Genomic DNA, 19,754 nt, shown 5'->3' on the forward strand with positions numbered 1-19,754 from the left:
CAGAGCTAGAGAAGATGCAGGAAGGGACCAATGATTCAAGTCAAAGAAGTAGAACCCTGGGAACATGAATGCCTGGCTGGAGCTGTGGATTGGAACCTGGGGTGGAGGAGTCAAGAGAAGGGACAACCAGGCAGCTTGTCTACAGCAGGGGCCTTATTGAAGGTCATGTCTTGTTGTTGGGGCTTTGTTGGTGACGAATCTAGAGAAGGCACTGGCATGACTGGCACATGGCATAGCGTGGGCAAAAGACAGGAGGCAGAATAGAATGCCTGGAGAGGCCACCCTGAGTAAGCTTGACTCAAATGGGGAAGGGGCCAAGAAGACTCAGGACACACTAAGGGGTTCTGAGCAAGAGGAAACTGGCACTGATATTTCTGCATGTAAAAACCGTGCCCCATTGTCAGGGCCCAGCTCAAATGCTACCCCATCTAGAGAGTTCTACCATAATCTAGGGTCAAAATATACCTTCTTCTATGATTCTATATCTGTCAGTTCTTGTCATAGGTGCCTTGTACTTGAGTTAGTTACGGCTGTCTCTCCCAACAGCCTGATCTCTCTGTGGACAGGACCCCACCGCAGGGGACTCCCAGCTCAGCACCTGGCTCTCAGGTATCTGAGAAGCCAAGGGGAAGGCAGCAGGACGTGGTGGGTCCTTTCCCCATCTTCCAGAGTGCTGCTTCTCCAGGGACGAGCCAGGACCACCTGCCTTCCAGGTACTTGGGCTGTTTGTTTAGAATTCACCCCAGACTTGCCAAATCTGACTTTCCGAGGTTGACCCCCCAAATCTTCACTTTTTTGCTTTCTTTTAAAATTACTGTTGGGACTTCCCTCGTTGTCTAGTGGTTAAGACTTTGCCTTCCAGTGCAGGGAGGGCAGGTTCGATCCCTGGTCAGGGAGCTAAGATCCCACATGCCTCGTGGCCAAAAAACCAAAACACAAAACAGAAGCAGTATTGTAATAAATTCAATGAAGACTTTAAAAATGGTCCACATCAAAAAAAAAGTAATGTTAATGAAGCATAATTTATGCATAACAAAATGTACCCATTGTAATAAAGTTTGATGAGTTTTGGTAAATTTACACAGTCATGTAACCATCATTTCCATCATGATATAGAGCATTTATTTCACACCAGAAAGTTCTCTTTTGCTCCTTTGCAGTCAATCAACTACCCCACTTGGCTCCAGATGACCACTTCTATTTGTTTCTAGAGATTTGTTCCAGAATTTCATATAAATGGAAACTTGTGATGTGGTAGGTTGAATGGTAGTCCCAAAGATGCATCCTAATCCTTGGAACCTGTAAATGTTACCTTATTTGGAAAAAGTGCCTCTGCAGATGGGATTAAGTTAATGATTTTGAGATGAGGAAATATTTCTGGATTATCTGGGTGGGTTCTAAGTGCCATCACAAATGTTTTTATAAGAGAGAAGTAGAGGGAGATTGAATACCACACACACCCTGGGGGAAATCAGTGTGAAGATGGAGGCAAAGATTAGAGTGATGTGGCCATAAGCCAAGGAATACTGGCAGCCACCAGAAGCTGGAAGAAGCAAGGAATGGAATCTCTCCCAGAGCCTCCGAAGGGAGTGCAGCCATGCCGACATCTCGATTTCAGTCTTCTGGCATTCAGAACTCTGAGAGAATAAATTTCTGTTGTTTTAAGCCACCAAGGTTGTGGTAATTTTTCACAGCAGCTCTAGGAAATTAATGCACGTAGTACGCAATTTTTTGTGTCTGATTTCTTTTGTTCAGTTTGATTTTAATATTCCTCCATGATATTTGTGTTCATAGTTCATTTTTCTTATTTCTAGTAGTATTTCACTGTATGGATATTCCACAATTTGTTTATTCATTTTACCTATTGATGAATATTTGAATTGTTTCTAGATTCAGAGTATTATGAATAAAGCTGTTATGAACAAGTTTCTGTGTGTGTGTGTGTATGTGTGTATACATGTATTTTATTTCTCTTGGGTAAATATCAAGGGGTGGAATTGTTGGGTTATACTATAAGTATATGTTTAACTTAATAGGAAACTATCAAGTTCTTTCCCAAAGTGGTTGTACTATTTTGGATTCCCATGAACAATGTACAAGAGTTCCAGTTACTTCACGTTCCCACCAACGCTTGATTTTGTCAGTCTTTTATTTATTATATTTGTATATGTAATAAATAAAAATATATAATTCAACTTTAATTAAAAAGTTATGATCTATATATTATATATAATCTATAATAAATATACATATTTATTCTAGAGTTAGTTATAGGTTATTTTAATAAATATATATGTACTATATATAATAAATATACTGAATATATGTAGTACACACATAAATTCCGAAAAACACTTACTTGTTAAAAAAATGCTTCTTTTTTTCCAAAAAAAAAAAAGTTAAAAAGTTCATGATAAGTGATGTACAAAGGTGATACTTTAATATTGCCGGAAGAGTGAAAATACTAGTAGTTTTAGCTATAGAAATATCTAAATATGAACCAAATGATATTTAGTGTAAAGTGTAGATATTTAGTGAATGTAAAGTTGTAGACTTGAGATCTTTCATTTTTATTTTCTTAAATTTTGTGTTAAAAACCAACGTAATTCTTCAAATGTTATTTCACAAATGTTATGGTCAAAAAATATGGAACGCTTCCCAAACTTGCATGCCATCCTTTCACAGGGGCTGTGCTAATCTCTGTATCATTCCAATTTTAGTACATCAGTCTTTTAAATTTTAGTTATTTAAATGAATGTATAGAGGTACTTCACTGTGGTTTCAATTTGCATCTCCTCAAATAAGCATTTTTTGGTGTGCTTATTGGTCATTTGTATATTTTTCTGAAATGCCTGTGCAAATCTTTTGCCCATTGTGTGTGTAGGAGGTGTTGTTTAATTTCTTAGTGAACTTTAAGAGTTCTTACTGAACTTTACAAGTCTTTTGTTGAATATAAATATTGCAAATATTTTCTCCCAGTCTGTGGCTTTCCTTTTCATTTCTTTGACAGTGAATTTCAAAGAGTGGAAGTCTTTAATTTTGATAAAGTTCAGATTTCCAGTTTTTTCCCTGTATAGTTAGTGTTTTTTGCGTCCCACCTAAGAAATCTTTGCCTACCAAGGTCAGAAAGATATTCTCCTGTTTTCTTCCAGAAGTTTTATAGTTTTAACTTTTATGTTTAGGTCTGTGATACATCTGGAGTTATTTTTTGTGTGATGTGAGGTAACAGCTAAGATTAACTGTTTTTCTTACAGATATTCAGATTTTTCAGCACCATTTGTTGAAAAGACTAGTTTATCCCTGTTGAATTACTTTGGCCCTTTTGTTGAAAATCAGCTTGTAGGTTGTTTACCCATTCATCCATGGACGGATCATGTGTTTTTGAAGCTACTTGATGATATTACTTTTTAGATTTCTTTTCCCAAATGGTTTGTGGTTCAAATCTGCATTTTTACCGAGCACCTTTGGTGATTCTTGTACTGGCTAAAGTATGAGACCCTTGGGTCATAGGGCATTGGTTCCTAATCAGGAATAGAAATGATAATCACCCAATGCCAGGGCTCCACCTTCAAAGGGCCTAATTTAGCACGTCTAGAGTAAGCCCCCAGAAGAAAACTTCCCCAACTAAGAGCTATTGATTCTTTGTTTAAGAACAATGGATACATCCTCTCCTTTTCATTCATGTGTTCCTTAGACACATAACGACTGGCTCTTCTGCTGGGCTCTGAGGTGCCTCAGTGAACAAGGTTTGTTTGAACAAGCAAACAGGCCAGTGCAGCCCCTTGTGTGCAGATGGGTCCGACAGAGCCTTGTGGGAAGAGTGGGTGAATCTGGTGGTCCTGGGTGCCACTGTGGATGCTGCAGTTTGGGGATACAGGGAGCCACTCTTTGTCCTGCAAAGACCCCCACGAGGCCTAGCTATACCCCCGTGCTGGTTAGAGTCTGAGCGTGAATTCCTTCTTGAGGTTAAGACTGCATGTCACGTTCCCTACACTTGTGAACTTTCTGGCTTTGTCTTGGGACGGCTACGTCACGCTGTCTCCAAGTGCTCTGTCCCTAGTGGAAAGTTTTGGTCTCTGGAGGTGCTGAGAGAAGGCAGCTCTGTTGGGTCTGGTGGATTCTGTGACTGCTGAGCTGTCCACGTAACTTGGTCTCGGTCCACACTGCCCTGTTTGTTTGCCGTCTGGGTCTCTTCTTCTAGTAGGGTTGACTGTCCCTCTTGCCCAATTTCACACCAGACCTGAAGCCATTTGGCCTTTCTTCCCCCGCTCCTCCACCTGATCAGTGCTTCTGGGCACGTTGTCCAGCCTGATTGCTCAAAATGTGCAAACCCAGCTCAATAGACAGGGCATCCAGGCCCTGGAGGCATTAACCAAGCTCAGCTTTACATGGTTTTCTTTCTGGTCTGGGCTAGAGCCCTGCAGTTCTGTAAGGAGAGGGGAGCCTGTTTGCTGTTCCATAGGATGGTCCAGAAACTCCAGCAACTGGCTGTTGCCCTGGAAGTGGAGGTAGCCTGGGCGCTGGGGTACAGCTGCTTTAGCTCTGAAATTGGTCAGAAGCAGTGGTTCCCAGCCCTGGTTGTACACGAGTATCACCTGGAGAACTTTGAAAGCTCCTGAAGCCCAGGCTCTATCCCAGAGCAATTCAGCCAGGATCTCTGGAGGTGGGATCGGGGGTTACAGTATCTGTAAAGTTCCCCAGGTGATTCCAACACACTGCTAAGTGTGAGAGCAGCTGCTCTATCTAAAAGGACAACACCATTGAGAGAGGTGAGGCAGAGTTGGGGGGTCTGGAGCCCACCTTAGTCGACATGCCTCCCTGGATGAAATATGGCACAGTCTATTTTGTTTTTGATTAAAATTATAGGGGTATCACCCCACTTTATTTTTTTAAAAAGTATTTTATTTATTTATTTATTTTTGGCTGTGTTGGGTCTTAGTTGCGACATGTGGGATCTTCCTTGCGGCATGCAGGATCTTTCGTTGTGGCTCGAGGGCTTCTCTCTAGTTGTGGTGTGCAGGCTCCAGGGCATGTGGGCTCTGTAGTTGTGGCGCACCGGCCTAGTTGCCCCGTGGCATGTGGGATCTTAGTTCCCTGACCAGGGATCGAACCCGCGTCCCCTGCATTGGAAGGCGGATTCTTTACCACTGGACCACCAGGGAAGTCCCTCACCCCACTTCCTTTAAATTTCTATTTCAGCTATAACTGATGCTCTTCCAGTGTCCACCCTAAGATCACCTTTTGGGTGCAAAACATACTCCCTCAGGCTGGGGAACAGGCTGCAGAGGGCATAGGCTTTGTTTGGCTCTGTGTTTTCAGTCCTTTGCACGCTGCCATGATACCACGGAGTGGTGATTAGTGGCAGAGCAGGGCAGTGACTCAGGAGAGCTGGTTGGTCTAGGGGCTTTAGGCTCATTCTTTAGGCTTCTCCTGTCCCACCTCACGACTCAGCCCTGATTCTCATCTCTTCTCTCATCCCACAAACCCCCAATCCAAGCATCCTGCTTTCCTACCACGATGGCTTCTCCTTCTGGCCACCTTTGGCCCCCATCCTGCTACATCCTCAGTGGAATCTCGCCTTTCTTCTAGTCTTCACCCTCTCCTTCTCTCTTACTCAACCTATCATTTCAGTAACTCTTTTGCCAGCCCCCTACACTCCTGCACCCATCCTGTATTTTATAGAGAAAATTGAAGCTGTAGATTAAGATTCTGCAACTTCCAAACCAGCAGTGTCCTCACTCATTCTTCCCCCAACCTTCCTGTTGCCATAGTGGAACCTCCTTCCCCCTCTCTGAGGCCTGTCCTCCAGCTCACCTCGGAGACCCCATGCATCCCCCAACCCCACTATCTTCTCAGGACCTCCCATTGGTGATCCCTTCTCTCTTTTGTATTTTCAACCACTGGCTTTCACCTCCATCAGTCTACTGAAACAGCTTTGGCTGATGTTACCTTTGAACTCCCATGTAACCAAATCTGTTGGATTTTTTACTCTCTGTTTGACTGACCTCCTGACCTGTCAACAGCAGGAGGCACAGATGACCCCTCCCTTCTTCAGGTCCCCCCCTCCCTGCTCTCTCCTGACTTCCTTCTACCTCTCTGCTCACTCCTCCTCAGTCTTCTTTGTAGACTCATTCTTTTCTCACAAGCCATTAAATGTAGACATTCCCCAAGCTGGGTCCTAGGTGCCGTTATCCTTCTGTTCAAAGCCAGTTACAAACTGTCCAAAATTCATTCTTTTGCATGTGGATGTCCAGCTTTCCTAGTACCATTTGTTGAAGCGACTGTCCTGTTTTCATTGAATGGCCTCCACTGCATGGCACTCTTGTTGAAAATCATTTGACCATATATATATTCAAGGGCTTATTTCTAGGGTCTCTAGTCCATTCCATTAGTCTATATGTCTATCTTTATGACAGTGCCACACCGTTTTGCTTATTATAGCTGTGTCATAGGTTCCTCTTTGTCACTTTAAAAAACATTTAGTTTTTGTTTTTTCACAGATGTATGTGTGTGTCTGTGTGTGAATACAGCTTAAAGAGTCAATTATACTTTAAGGCTTATTACTCTACCTCTCAAATCAGACCCTGCCTCTCTTTGTTTTCTGCTCCCTGGAGGCAACCACTTCAATTCTTTTATCTTTTTCATTTGGAATTCATCTCTATATCCTTAAGTAATATGAACATAGTAATACTTCTTGGTTTTTAGGTTCTAGGCATTATCTATTGACTTCTCATTGTGTTGGAAATGAAGATTTAGCTCTCTTTCACCACCATCTCCCAAAATGTGCACATTTTCTGTCCCCATCATCCTCCTGGTAGAGTTAAATCATAATTTTGGACAAATCAGTAAGAGCATTACTATGAGAGTGTAAATGTGCTTCACAGCCCAGCCATGTAGAATACTGTCATATATTTTCATTTCTTACAGAACTTCCTGTTTTCCCTTGACTTAAGAATATTTTTATGTTTGCTACATTTTCTATGTATGTATCATTCATTCAACCCCAGAGGGTGCCTGGGAGCTCCCTTAGCAAAACTCTGCTGAACATGAGGAAGCCTGTAATTTGGGGATGGGTCATATATCCGTGAACAGGACACCTTCCTTTGCTAGCAAGAGGCTTGTCCACTGAGAGGCGATTGGAGTTTCCTTCTATATATGAGGTGCTGGGCTAGGGTGACAGGGATGGATGTGACAGTATTTTGCACACCAGGTACTTACACTTGAGTAAGAGAGATGGTATCGAGGCAGTCATTCCAGTTTGAGGCAAACTTTGATGAGAAGAATAAGAGCAACTGCAAATTTGAGAGAGGACAGGTTAGGAACAATTATTTCTAAGTAGAAGATTCAGGGAAGGCTTTAGCAGGGAGGGGGTATTTAAGCTGAATTAAGATTTCAACGGGAAAGGTTAGTGGTGCAGAGAGAATGACATTTAGGTGCAGGGAAAAGGAGGAAGCAAATGTACAGAGATTGGAAAGTGTACTGTGGGTTCAGGGAAAGATGGGAGGCCTGGTGTGGCTATGATGGGGGATGCGTGGGGATGCATCAGACAAAGGAGAGCTAATTCTGTGCTTGGGCATCTCTGTGCTAGGACTGGGTTCAGTCTTTTATAGGCACCAAACTAGTAGTTCTCAAAATGTTATCACCTGGGAATTTGTTAGAAATGAAAATTCTTGAGCCCCACTCAGACTCATGGAATCAAAAACTCTGGGAGCGGGACCCAGCAATCTGTGTTTTAACAAGCCCTCTAGATGGTACTGATGCATGCTAATGATTGAGAAACATTACCCCATCCAATTTGATGCTTACAACAACGCCATAGCTGGGCACTCATTATCCCCATTGTACAGATGGGGAAGCCGTCTCAGAGTGAGAAGGTAACTTACCAAGGTCCAGAGGGGTGCTGGAGCCGGCTTGCACTGGCTCTTGAGAGCAAATTATAAGCATGTCTTCCCAACTCTAAGTTTAGTGATGTCATATTGGTAGTTTGAAACTGGCCATAGTGGAAGTATTAACACCATGGAAACTGGCAAATGCCACAAATCAGGGTGTCAAGCCCACCCCGAGAGCCAGTTGTTAAACATTCACCGGCATAGCACTCAGGGCACTCGGTTGGTAAGTGGTTGGTAGGCCTGGGTCTTGAACCCTGACAGCCTGGCTCCTAAGTGCATGCTCTTAACCACTAGGTTAAACTTATTCTGAAAGTCTGGAAAGATGGTCTGGGGCCACAATGTGGAAATCTTTTAAGTGCATGGTAAAAATTTGGGCTTTATTCTGTACACACTGGATTTTTCAGAATTTTGAATGGGTAAGTGATAGGATTGTATGTTTAGGCAGGAGAACTAAATTGTTGGCTGCGGCTTTTCACTTTGCAACTATGGTGAAAAGATGGGATTGAGGGGGTGTTGTATGGAAAGTCAAAATACATAGTTACACTCCATAGAGAAGGGCCTCCACAGCCAGGGGGTTGCCCATTCACAGAAGAGGTCATGCAGCACTGCAGAGCAGATGCCTCGTGCCTCACAAAGCCTTCTTGTTCTACAGGAGAAAGGTCCCCTGTCTCTCACTCCAACCGTCTGCCACAGCATGTACTGGCCTTAATGCAGCCCTGCTGGCCAGAGGTGTCTCAGGAGTCCCTGGTACAGGTCATCATTCACTCTGCAGCCACTGTAGCAGACCAAGTGGTCACTTACCCACATTCACTCCTCCTTCCTCAGGGAACCTCGAGGGTTTTCAGGCCCCCTTCACATCAAGGCAGCCATGTGCCTCTGGGAAGGATGGACAACCCTTGGATCCCAGAGGGTGAATCCTGATTGGGTTTAAACCAGCAGTTCTCAGGACTGTTAAAAATTGAGGACTCTTAACGAGCTTTTGTTTATGTGTTACATCAATTGATTTTACCAGATTAGAAATTAAAGCTGAGAATTTAAAAATTATTTATTAATTCATTTAAAAAATAACAGTAGAGGACTTCCCTGGTGGCGCAGTGGTTAAGAATCTGCCTGCCAATGCAGGGGACATGGGTTCGAGCCCTGGTCCGGGAAGATCCCACATGCCGCGGAGCAACTAAGCCAGTGTGCCACAACTATTAAGCCTGTGCTCTAGAGCCGGTGAACCAAAACTACTGAGCCCACGTGCCACAACTACTGAAGCCCACGTGCCTAGAGCCCGTGCTCCGCAACAAGAGAAGCCACCACAATGAGAAGCTCACACAGCGCAACGAAGAGTAGCCCCTGCTTGCCGCAACTGGAGAGAGCCTGAGCACAGCAACGAAGACCCAATTGAACCAAAAATAAATAAATAAAAACGAACAACAAAGAAATCCGCACTCTGTTATTAAAAAAAAAAAAACACAACAGTAGACCCATTACATGTTAACATATTTTTTATGACAAATTAGTATATTTTCTAACACAAAAATATTTCATGGGACTATCTAGTTGTAAAAGAGAGGAGTATTCATGTATTGTGTAGTTGAAACTTGCTAAGAGAGTAAATCTCACCACACACACAAAAGATAGCTGTGTGAGTTAATGGATGTGCTAATTAGCTTGGTTGTGATAATCATTTCACAATGTAACACCTGTATCAAAATATCATGTTGTACAACCTAAATGTATACAATTTTTATTTGTCAGTCATACCTCAATAAGGCTGGGGGAGAAAGGAAAGAGAAAATAGGAGTATTTGAATAGCTCTTTCATATAATTGGATATTTTTCTTTGATACTACACCAAAACTCAACGAGAGGTAGTTTTGAAAAAGTTAGTTGTAATTTGCTATCTGAAAGGAGGTCAAAGAACTTTTCATACCCTGTCGCAGGAAAATCTATTTGTGTACCTTGTGCTTTGGGTGGATCGTCTACCCATCTGTGATATTTGGAAAATACTGGTTTACTGAGTATGCACATACTCCAAATGTTGACACATTTTGTTATACAGCGTAAAAAATAAAATGATATTTGTTAACATCACCACCAAAAAGCTTTTATTGGGAAGCTGCCAAAGTCATGATGTCAGACACAAGTTTTCCAAAATCTGAATTTTCGTTTGAAAGCTTGAATTTCGTCATTGGCCACAAACACTGTCAGTTGTTTTCCTTGAGATGACAGGCTCACTTTGTTCATTTTTGAGAAAATGTCTGCCAGATAAACAGGTTTGAAAAACTATAGTTTGGCAATTGTTGTTCCACGTAAAAATAATGTTCTCTGAAAAAAGTGGCTAGTTTAGTTTACAACTCAATTGTACAAATGCTTTTTCTCTAGACAACCATTTTCATACATCAGACATGCTGTTTGCTTTTATGCTTTATGCATAATTTTCATTTCATCACAGGATATTAAAATATCATGTTAAAAAAAGATGTGTTTAGGTGTTGAGATTTAATAAAATTAATAATTCTTACTGCTTCATCAAGGACATCCTAAAGTGAAACTGGCTTTTCTTTTAACTGGGAGAGCATGATACCAAAGTATACAATGATACTACTGTTTGCCACTGCTTGGGTGCTAAGACCTCAGCAGTTTAACCCACCACTGCTTTTGCTTTACCAGTGCAAATGTCAACATGGTTGATAACCCTTAAGATAAACCATAAGATTCCAAAAAAGTTCTTCAACACTGAATATTTCAGCACCACTCGTCTCTTGCTGAGCATTCACATAAAAGATCTTCTTTGATGATTAGCTAGTGCTGATCTTGAACAAATACAAACAAAGCAGCTGACACAGGCACCCCTGTGCATTTGTCCATTTATAAGACAAATGTACAATTCTGCCAACGAGAGATCAATTCAGTCTTCATGTTGACAAGTAAATTGTTAATTCAATAAGTTGTCGTATCACTGGGAAATGGCAGTGCTGTGATTTTTTTTTTTTTTTTTTTTTTTACTGAGTTTTCATTCAGTAGGTATTCAACAGTGTCCACTGGACAAGACTTTTCTTAGTCTTTCGATTAATGCAGTTTGATGACTTATTCTGTCAGATGCTTCTGTGGCTTTTTCACTTCTAGTTGGAAGAGCTGTAACAAACCATTTCTGGCTTTTTAAGAGCTCATAATGTCTACGTTTAAAATATTTAATTCCCTTTTCTTTAAACTCTGGTTTTAAAATGATGCCACAACTCAAATGGCCCCATCAGGGCTGGAACAGGGGTGAGACAAGTGAGAGCCGAGGGCACAGGGTATAAGGAGGTGCCCAAGCTGCCTCCCTGCCCTTGCAGGAGCCTGAGAGCGAGTGCCTCCTGACATCCTGCGTCCTGGGAACCTCACTAGCCTCCCCCTAGAACTGGCTCTGGGCACCATAACGCCATTCAGAAATGTTCTGTTGCATAAGGCACAATGAGGCAAATAATTAATTTCTATAAAGCTGAGGGAGAGATTGCTTTCATCCTATTTTTGCTTCTTGTTCACGGTTCCTCCCAATTTCTTTGGAGTAGATTCCTCCTATCAGTAGTCAGCCAACTCTCTGACATACCACTTTCATCTTCTTCAGGATCTTTAGATTTAGTGATGGGTTGAGAAAGTGAGTCTTCTAAGCACCCCTTTTAAAGCTAATGATTGACTCTTAAATGTAAGAAAATATATATTATAAATAAATTTATAAATTTCAGAATAAAATATTATTAAATTCTAAAGTAAGAGTTTGAGATCCAATTTAAAAATTAAGAAAAATTTTTGAACATTTAGGGAATAGTATTTCAAAACGAGCAACAAATTGTACTTCCTACATTTCTGTGTAGGTGCAGAAGAAACTTTGGGATTTCAAAATAAAGGTTTGTTGGATGATAATTAGGTCACAAAATACAGCAGGTATAACTAAAAATAGCCAATAAAAGCACAGTAGAAGTACTGAGAACAAACTGAGTTAATCTCTGAAAATACATGTATTGATATTTATGCCCTAAGCTTACTTTTCTTAGAAAATTCTAGAAAACAGAGCAATACACAAGTATACATTTCACGAACTGTCTGACATCATATATCGTTATATATCATGTAGCCTCTGGGAAAATCTACTATATACTCAGGAAAGGATGAACATGAAAAAGACCTATGAAGTCTTATATTATTTTGAGAATTGTTTTAATTATTTTGTTTTTTTATAATTTTAATTATTATTATTATGAAAATTGTTTTAATCTTACAGACCCATTTAAAGGGGTCCCACATGCCGCAGAGCAACTAAGCCCGTGCGCCACAACTACTGAGCCTGTGCTCTAGAGCCCTCGAGCCACAACTACTGAGCCCACGTGCCATAACTACTGAAGCCTGCGTGCCACAACTACTGAGCCCACATGCCACAGCTACTGAAGCCCGCACACCTAGACCCCGTGCTCTGCAACAAGAGAAGACACTGCAATGAGAGGTCTGAGCACCACAACAAAGACCCAATGCAGCCAAAAATAAGAATAAAAATAAAATAAGTTTTAAAAAAGGATCACATTTGAAGAACTGCTGGTCTAAGATAATGTTAGTCCCCTTGCCAGTGATTGGTTTAGGCATAGTTATGTGACATAATTCTGGCCAGTGAAACATGAAGAGAATTCTGCTGGGTGGTTTCTGGGAAGGTTTCCTAGTCCTTAAGAGAGAAATGCAAGAGATAATCTCTTCCTCTACTGGATATTGTTGGGATTGGATGTAATGCCTGGAACTGTTGCAGACATTTCATGCCTTTGAATTTTGCTGATTTGTATCTTCCTTTCACACTCCATATAGAATATGTCAGAAAATTCCATTAGCTCTACTGTTAAAATATATCCAGCATCTGACCTTCTTCTACCACCTCCACACTCCCCACTCCAGTCCAAGAAAGTCTTTTTTTTTTCCTCCTTCAGGATAAGTCTTTTAAAAAGAAATCCAGATCATGTCACTCTTCTGGTCAAAACCATTTTTTTTTTTTTTTTTTTTTTTGCGGTACGCGGGCCTCTCACTGTTGTGGCCTCTTCCGCTGCAGAGCACAGGCTCCGGACGCGCAGGCTCAGCGGTCATAGCTCACGGGCCCAGCCACTCCGTGGCATGTGGGATCCTCCCAGACCGGGGCACAAACCCGCGTCCCCTGCATCAGTAGGCGGACTCTCAACCACTGCGCCGCCAGGGAAGCCCTGATCAAAACCTTTTGATGGCTAGCCTTCTCTCAGGATAAAGGCCCAAGTCCTTACTATGACTACAAGGATGTACCTGATCTGGCTCCCAGATACCTCACCCTGCTGCCCTGTCCCTTCCTTACTCATTCCATCTTCCCTGGTTGCCTTCTGTTCCTCAAACAAGCCAAGCATGCTCTTGTCCCAAGGCCTTTGCCTAGTGCTCTTCTAGATGTCTGCATGGCTTAGTTCTAACTAATGCTCCCTTAGTTCTTTTAGGCATTTGCACAGAGACACCTTCCCATTACCCCCAGCCCCACCTGGGACTTCCTACCCCTTTTATCCTACTTAATTTTTTTCCATGGCATTTTCATCTTTGACATATTACATAGGAATTTGTTTGTTGCCTATTTCCCCCCACCATAATGCAAGTTCCATGAGGCCTTTGCTTTGTTCAGCACTGTAACCTCATCACCTAGAAAAGTACTTGGTACTTAGTAGTGATCATTAAATAAGATTTCCAGAAGGATAGAAAAAAGTGTATGGAAAAGAGGAAATAGTGACTAAGAATTTCATAGAATTGAAAGAAATAAATTGAATTTTAGAAGTTCATAGAGTATTAAAATGGTGCACATTGACTCAAGACAAACAAATACTCAAGTTAGAGGCATTACAGAGAAGTCTCAGAACACCAAATACAGGAGAAAATTCTGAAAGTTTACTTTCAGAAAAAGCAGAAGAAAAAGCAGATCATGTACAAATATAAGAATTATACTGACGTCAGATTTCTCATCAGGAAGCAATGAGGCATGGGAAAGAAGGACTTGTAAATAACTTACTAAGATTTGTCATTCTCTAAAAATAAAATTTTAAATAAAGGGATAAAAATTGTTTGTGACAATCAAGGACCAATTCTGGGTGATACCAGTGTGGCAGGGTGGGGATAATGTTGAGGAGATGTAGAGACTGGAAAGAGGTGAGTGAGTGCCAAGGGAAAAGAAATTGACAATGAAAAGTAAACATAAGTGTCATACTTAAAAAGTTAGGGGAAACAACTAGAAGAATAAAAATAGAATATACAACTTTCAATCTAGCATAAGAAAATCTGATTCATGCAATGGAAAGTAGGACAAAGACAGAAAACACATAGAATAAATACAAAATAAGATGGTAAATACAGTAAAACACAAAGTGAGATGGCTGAAATAAGTCCCAATATACCAGCAATTAAAATAAATGTGAGTTAAACTCACTGATCAGATTAGATGACAAAATGAAAACAAAACAAGATTAAGCAATATTTTGTCTTCCAGAGACTGTGACAGATAAAGTGTTATTCCTAACCCCTTTTTCCTTGTTGCTTTTCTTTTTCTTTTTTTTTTTTTTTTTTGTTGCTTTTTTTTTGTTGCTTTTCTTTATAGAGGTTGAAACATTAAATTGTTACTCTCATAATCTCCACTCCAAGTGAAGTGGCCTTGGGGCCCAGCTCTATGCCATGAGACATAAGTGGAAGTCAGCTCCACCGAATTTTCACAAAAACCAACAGAAAACCCACATAAACCAATAAAAAAAAATTAGAGTAGTAACGAAACACTTCCCTACATCAAAAAGCCCTAAGATCAGTTAATTATATGAACCATTTAAGGGACAAATAATCCCTATCTTACACAAGTTTTCCAGAAAATAGGAATGAAATGAATAATGATTTCATGAGGTTAGTATAACCTTGATTTCAAAACTGATAAAAGAAAAGAAACTGTGATCAAGAAAAGAAAATTATAAGCCTGTTTAATTTATAAGCATAACTATGAAAATCCTAAGTGAGACATTAATTGAACTAATCTAAATATGTATTTTTTAAAAATCACAATGAAGTAGAATTTATCCCAGGAAAGCAAGAATGGCTCAGCATCAGGGAAAAAAGTCAATGCAATTCACCATGTTAATGAGTAGAGGAGAAAAAACACACCAAAGACCAAGAGACAATCTTATCTGTTTTGTGCAATAGATATATACATGGTTTTTGATAAAGTGCACACCTAATTATGACTTTTAAAATTCTTAGAAAATTAAGAATGGACAGAAGCTCCCTTGATAAATGATATCTACCAAAAACATCATACTTAAAGAGAAATTTTAGAGGCATTCCTTTTCATAATAGGAATTAGACAAGGATGCTTGCTATTTGATATAGCAATTGAGGTGCTGTGAGTGCAATAAGACAAGAAAAGAAAATAATAGGGAGAACAATTAGGAGGGAAGAATTAAAACAGTCATCATTTATAAATAAGATGATCAGTTACATAAAAACCCAGCAGAATCAACAAACCTCTGGCACTACTAAGACAGTTGAACAGATCTACCAGATTCAAGATCAACTTGAAAAAAATCAGGAACATTTCTGTGCTCCAGGAAAAACCAACCAGAAAATGGGATAATATTTGCAATAGTAACAAAAATTTTAATGACAAAAAAATGCTTGAGATATTTATAAATACAATTTTAAAATTAAGGTCTTAAATGAATGAAGAGATAGACTTATGCTATCCAATCCATAGCCACTAGCTACATGTGAGCACTTAAAATGTGGCTAGTTCCAACTGAAATGTGGCATAAGTGTAAACACTGAATTTCAAAGACTTATTTCAAAGACTTAGTATAACAAAAGAATGTAAAGGATTTCATTAGCTTCTTTATATTGATCACATGTTGAAATGATGATATTTTGGACATATTGGGTTAAATTAATTTCACCTATTTCTTTTTACTTCTTAAAAAATATTGCTACTAAATTGTTAAAATTACATATGTGGCTCACATTATATTTCTGTTTCACAGTGGAATATCATGATTATGATGGTATAACTTAACACAGTAATGATGTAAATTGTCCTTTAATCAATCTATATCCAATGCAATTCCAATCACAATTCCAGCAGAGGTGTGTGTGTGTGTGTGTGTGTGTGTGTGTGTAAATTAGAAAAATGGTTAAGAAAATATACTAAGGGGCAATTTACAGAAAGTGAAACCTGAACTTTTTGAAGAGATACTTTACCTCAGTAGCCATAAGAAAAATAATTTTAAAAAGCAATAGTATTTTAAATGCAAATATTGGCAATCATTAGAAAGCTGAATAATATCAAGTGCTGGTCAGATGGTGAGGAAACAGGAACACTGATACCTTATTGGTGAAAGTGTAAACTGGTTACAGGCATTCAGGAAACCAATCCAGCAATACTTAGTGAAACCAAGTGAGTGTGTATCTTGCAAGTCAGCAATCCAAATCCTGGACATGTAAGTCCCAGAATTTCTTGCAAAGATCCATAAAGGGACATGTACATGGCTGTTCATCATTACATTATTTGTGGTAGATAGGAGTTGGAGACAGCCCAGGTATCCATCAACAGGCAAATGGACCAAGGTGGTGGGGGCGTGTGGTGGGCTGTTATGCAGTAGTGGTCATATGTAGAAGGGCTAAATAGCAACACTATACACTTTCCAAATATAGGACTATGATGAAAAAGTTAGAAATAGAGTGAATCTCTAACAGTACCACTTACATAAATTAAAATCACAAACACTTACCATAGTATTATCTTTTCAAAGGCACATACATATAAAAAATGCACATTAAACAAATTTGAATGCAGTTGTCAATGGAGAAAGTTGGGAGTGAGGATCTGGGGAGAAGAGGAAGAAATGGAAACAAGAGAAAGTGGCCATGCGGGGACAAGTATGCATATGATCTTCTTTTGTCTACTTGAAACCCTAAAATAAAACAAAATCGTAAAATAAAATAAAATGATAAAAATTTCACCAAGGTGCATAATTATTTGACAGGATCAGGAAACAGTTACTTGTCTTCTGGGGAAAGCGCTCTGCCCCACGTTGCTCCCGAGAACCCACTTTTTTTAAAGAGGTCTTTCCTGTGGCCTCACAGTATACCAGGCCTGTGTGAGGCTCCTGGAAGCCTGCGTGGAGAGTGCAGAACAAACTGAAACCCAGTTTCAGTTTGAAACAAACTCTTTCCCCTGAGCGGGTGGACTGCTTCCCTGGTCAGGCCTGGGAGGCACCTTGGCCAGGCGGGCAGATTGCAAAACACAGCGGGGTCTCTGTGCAGGCCTGAGGTAACCCAACAGGAGCGAGGCTGCTCCTCCTGGGCCGCAGAGAATGGGCTTCTCTGTGTGCGCTTGTTTGCTTTGGTTTCGAGCTAAAAAAAAAAATTATTTCACACATAATTAGGGCTGTGGCAGTGAGATTGTGCTCAAGGTGCTTTTACTGGAAATATCAAGAGGAGGGACAAGGCACGGCTGTGTTCCTCTTCCAGCAGGGGCTGGAAGCAGGAGGAGAAGCCCCAGGCTGCATGGATGGGACAACAGGCAGTGTTCAGGGCAGAGAAGCAGCTTTCACGGAGGCAGGCCCAGCTGCGAGGGGCTGAGGTTGGCTGTGGAGGTGGCAGTGTGTGGGCTGTGTGGTGCGTGCCTGGGGTGTGGTGGGGTGAGGACTGTGTTGCTCCCCACCCCTGCCTCTCCTTTCCCATCTCCCAGCTGCCTGTGGAGGAGGACAGGCGTCCTCACAGGAGGAAGAGGTGGGGGGAGCAGGCAAGGGGTGAGAAGGAGGCAGGGGCGAGAGGTGCAGGCCACAGGAGAGGCTGAAGGGATGGGGAAACAGATGGACTGCACACTTCCACTTGAGTCTGCACAGCCCACGTGCCCGACACCGAGCTGGCCCCGTGGGAGCAGCCCGGCACCGTGGAACCAGCCCTAAGCCAGGCGCCGGGTGACCTGGCTTCCAGTCCTGACTCTGCCTATGACTGGACGGGTCTCTGGACCTTTCTGGGCCTCACATGGATTCTCCATCCCATTAGGGCTGGACCCTCAGCCTTTTGCAGGATGGCAGCTCATTTAAAAAAATATGTTTTGGGAACACCAAATACCATATCTGCCTCTCGGAGATTCACAGTGCACATAGTGTATTAAAGGCTGTGAGGGAGGAGTCCTGTAGAAAAATAAAACGCTGTTTCACTTGGAATTTGTGTAACAGAGCACTTTCCAAAACATTTAATTATAGGGACCCCCCCCCCACTCTATTTTGCATAATGTCTATTAACATCGTGTGTATTCAGTTACTATTGATGAGTAATAAACCATGTCAAAACTTAGTGGCATAAAACAACCATGTTATTATGCTCCCAGATTCTGTGGGTCAGAAACTCGAACGGAACACAGGAGGGATGGCTTGTGTCTTCTCCATGCTGTTTGGGGCCTTGTCTGAAAGGCCTTGAAGGCTGGGGGTAACTATGGCTGGAGGCTGTCTTCACTCATGCGCCTGGCAGTTGTTGCTGGCAGTGGTAGGGACCTCAGCCAGGGCTGGGAGCTGGAACACCTCTGCGTGTCTCATCCGCGTGCCTCGGGCTTAGCGGCCTCCGGGTAGTCGGACTTCTTACCTGGTGGCTTAGGGCTCCCAGGCGAGTGTTCCAAGAGACCTATGCAGCAGCTACATGTCTTTTATGACAGTCTTGGGTGTCAAGGTCACATGAAGAAGAGCAAGTGGGATGGGAGAGACTGCTGTGGCTACAGTGGGAAATTATACTGCCACACTCTGAGAAATGGTGGGTTAAAGCTCTGAGGACTTTGAAGGACCTTTTGAAATTCCACCAGGACTCTATTACACCCCTACTCGCTCTCACACTCAGGGCCAAACTTCCAGGTCCTGCCCTCCATGCTGCCCCTGCCCTGGCTTCTCCCTGCCCTGCAGCCCCACATGGCCCCGGAGAGCATCACAGGCTAGAGAAAGCCCACAAGGGGTGCAGTTTCACTCAGGTCAGTAGGACCCACAGTTTCCTTGTTGTTCTGATTCTGAAGTCCCTTTGGGTTGACTGCTCATTTCTTCCTTTTAAGACAGGTTTTGTTACCAACTCTCCTGAGCCGGTTTCCAACAGGGTCCTTCTTCTGGTGTCGCTCAGGGCAATAGAATGAGACTGAGTTAGGTTCAGAAGTGAAGGAAAGCTTTATTCTTTGATCAAAGAGTAGAGAGGTGCGAGCTCGCACTCTAGAGTTCATGCTATCCCTGAAAAGCTTTTGGCACGGCTGCCTTATTGGGCTTCTGTCGGCGGGAAGGAGGTTGGAGTTCCAGCACATGGCCAGATGCTGCCATCTTGAATTGAGGTGTTGTGCACAGAGTTTTTGTACACCACCCATGGAGCTGAAGTGTTGGGTGCAGCCATTTCACACTAGGAACTCTGGTCTGAAGTGCCAGGGGCTTTTGTCGGTGACAGTTTGGTTGGGAAGCTTTGGGGAGGACAGGTTTGACCAAGCCCTTCTGGAAGGCCTGTCTTGTACCTGCTTCTGGGAGACCATTTCTCCCTGACCACCCCATATTTTTTGTCCCGTTTTCCCCACTTCTAAATCCACATCCTTTCCCACAAAATTCTCTTTTTCCAAACCGGTCAACCCAGATACAGCTATAGTGACCAGCATACTCTATGTCAGTTAATTAGTGCAGAGAACACTGAGCACGCAAGAGGAGAAGGCAGCTTGGAGTCGAAGGATGAATGGAGGTTAGCTGGGTCGGGGGGAGGCAGGGGGAGGAGGAGAATCTTCCAGATGTAGAGAATAGCCCCTGGAAAGACACTGGGGAACAAGGAGCACGCCAGGCACTTGGACATGGTCTGTCAGTGG

General features: G+C 41.9%; 1 pseudogene; it reads right to left on the minus strand.

The window, feature by feature from the left end:
• Positions 1 to 2,640: 2,640 nt before the first annotated feature.
• On the minus strand, positions 2,641 to 2,740 carry LOC132421265 (U6 spliceosomal RNA; annotated as a pseudogene).
• Between the last annotated feature and the right edge of the window lie 17,014 nt (positions 2,741 to 19,754).

The sequence above is a fragment of the Delphinus delphis genome, chromosome 2, assembly GCF_949987515.2.
Source record: "Delphinus delphis chromosome 2, mDelDel1.2, whole genome shotgun sequence".
Taxonomy (NCBI): Eukaryota; Metazoa; Chordata; class Mammalia; order Artiodactyla; family Delphinidae; genus Delphinus; species Delphinus delphis.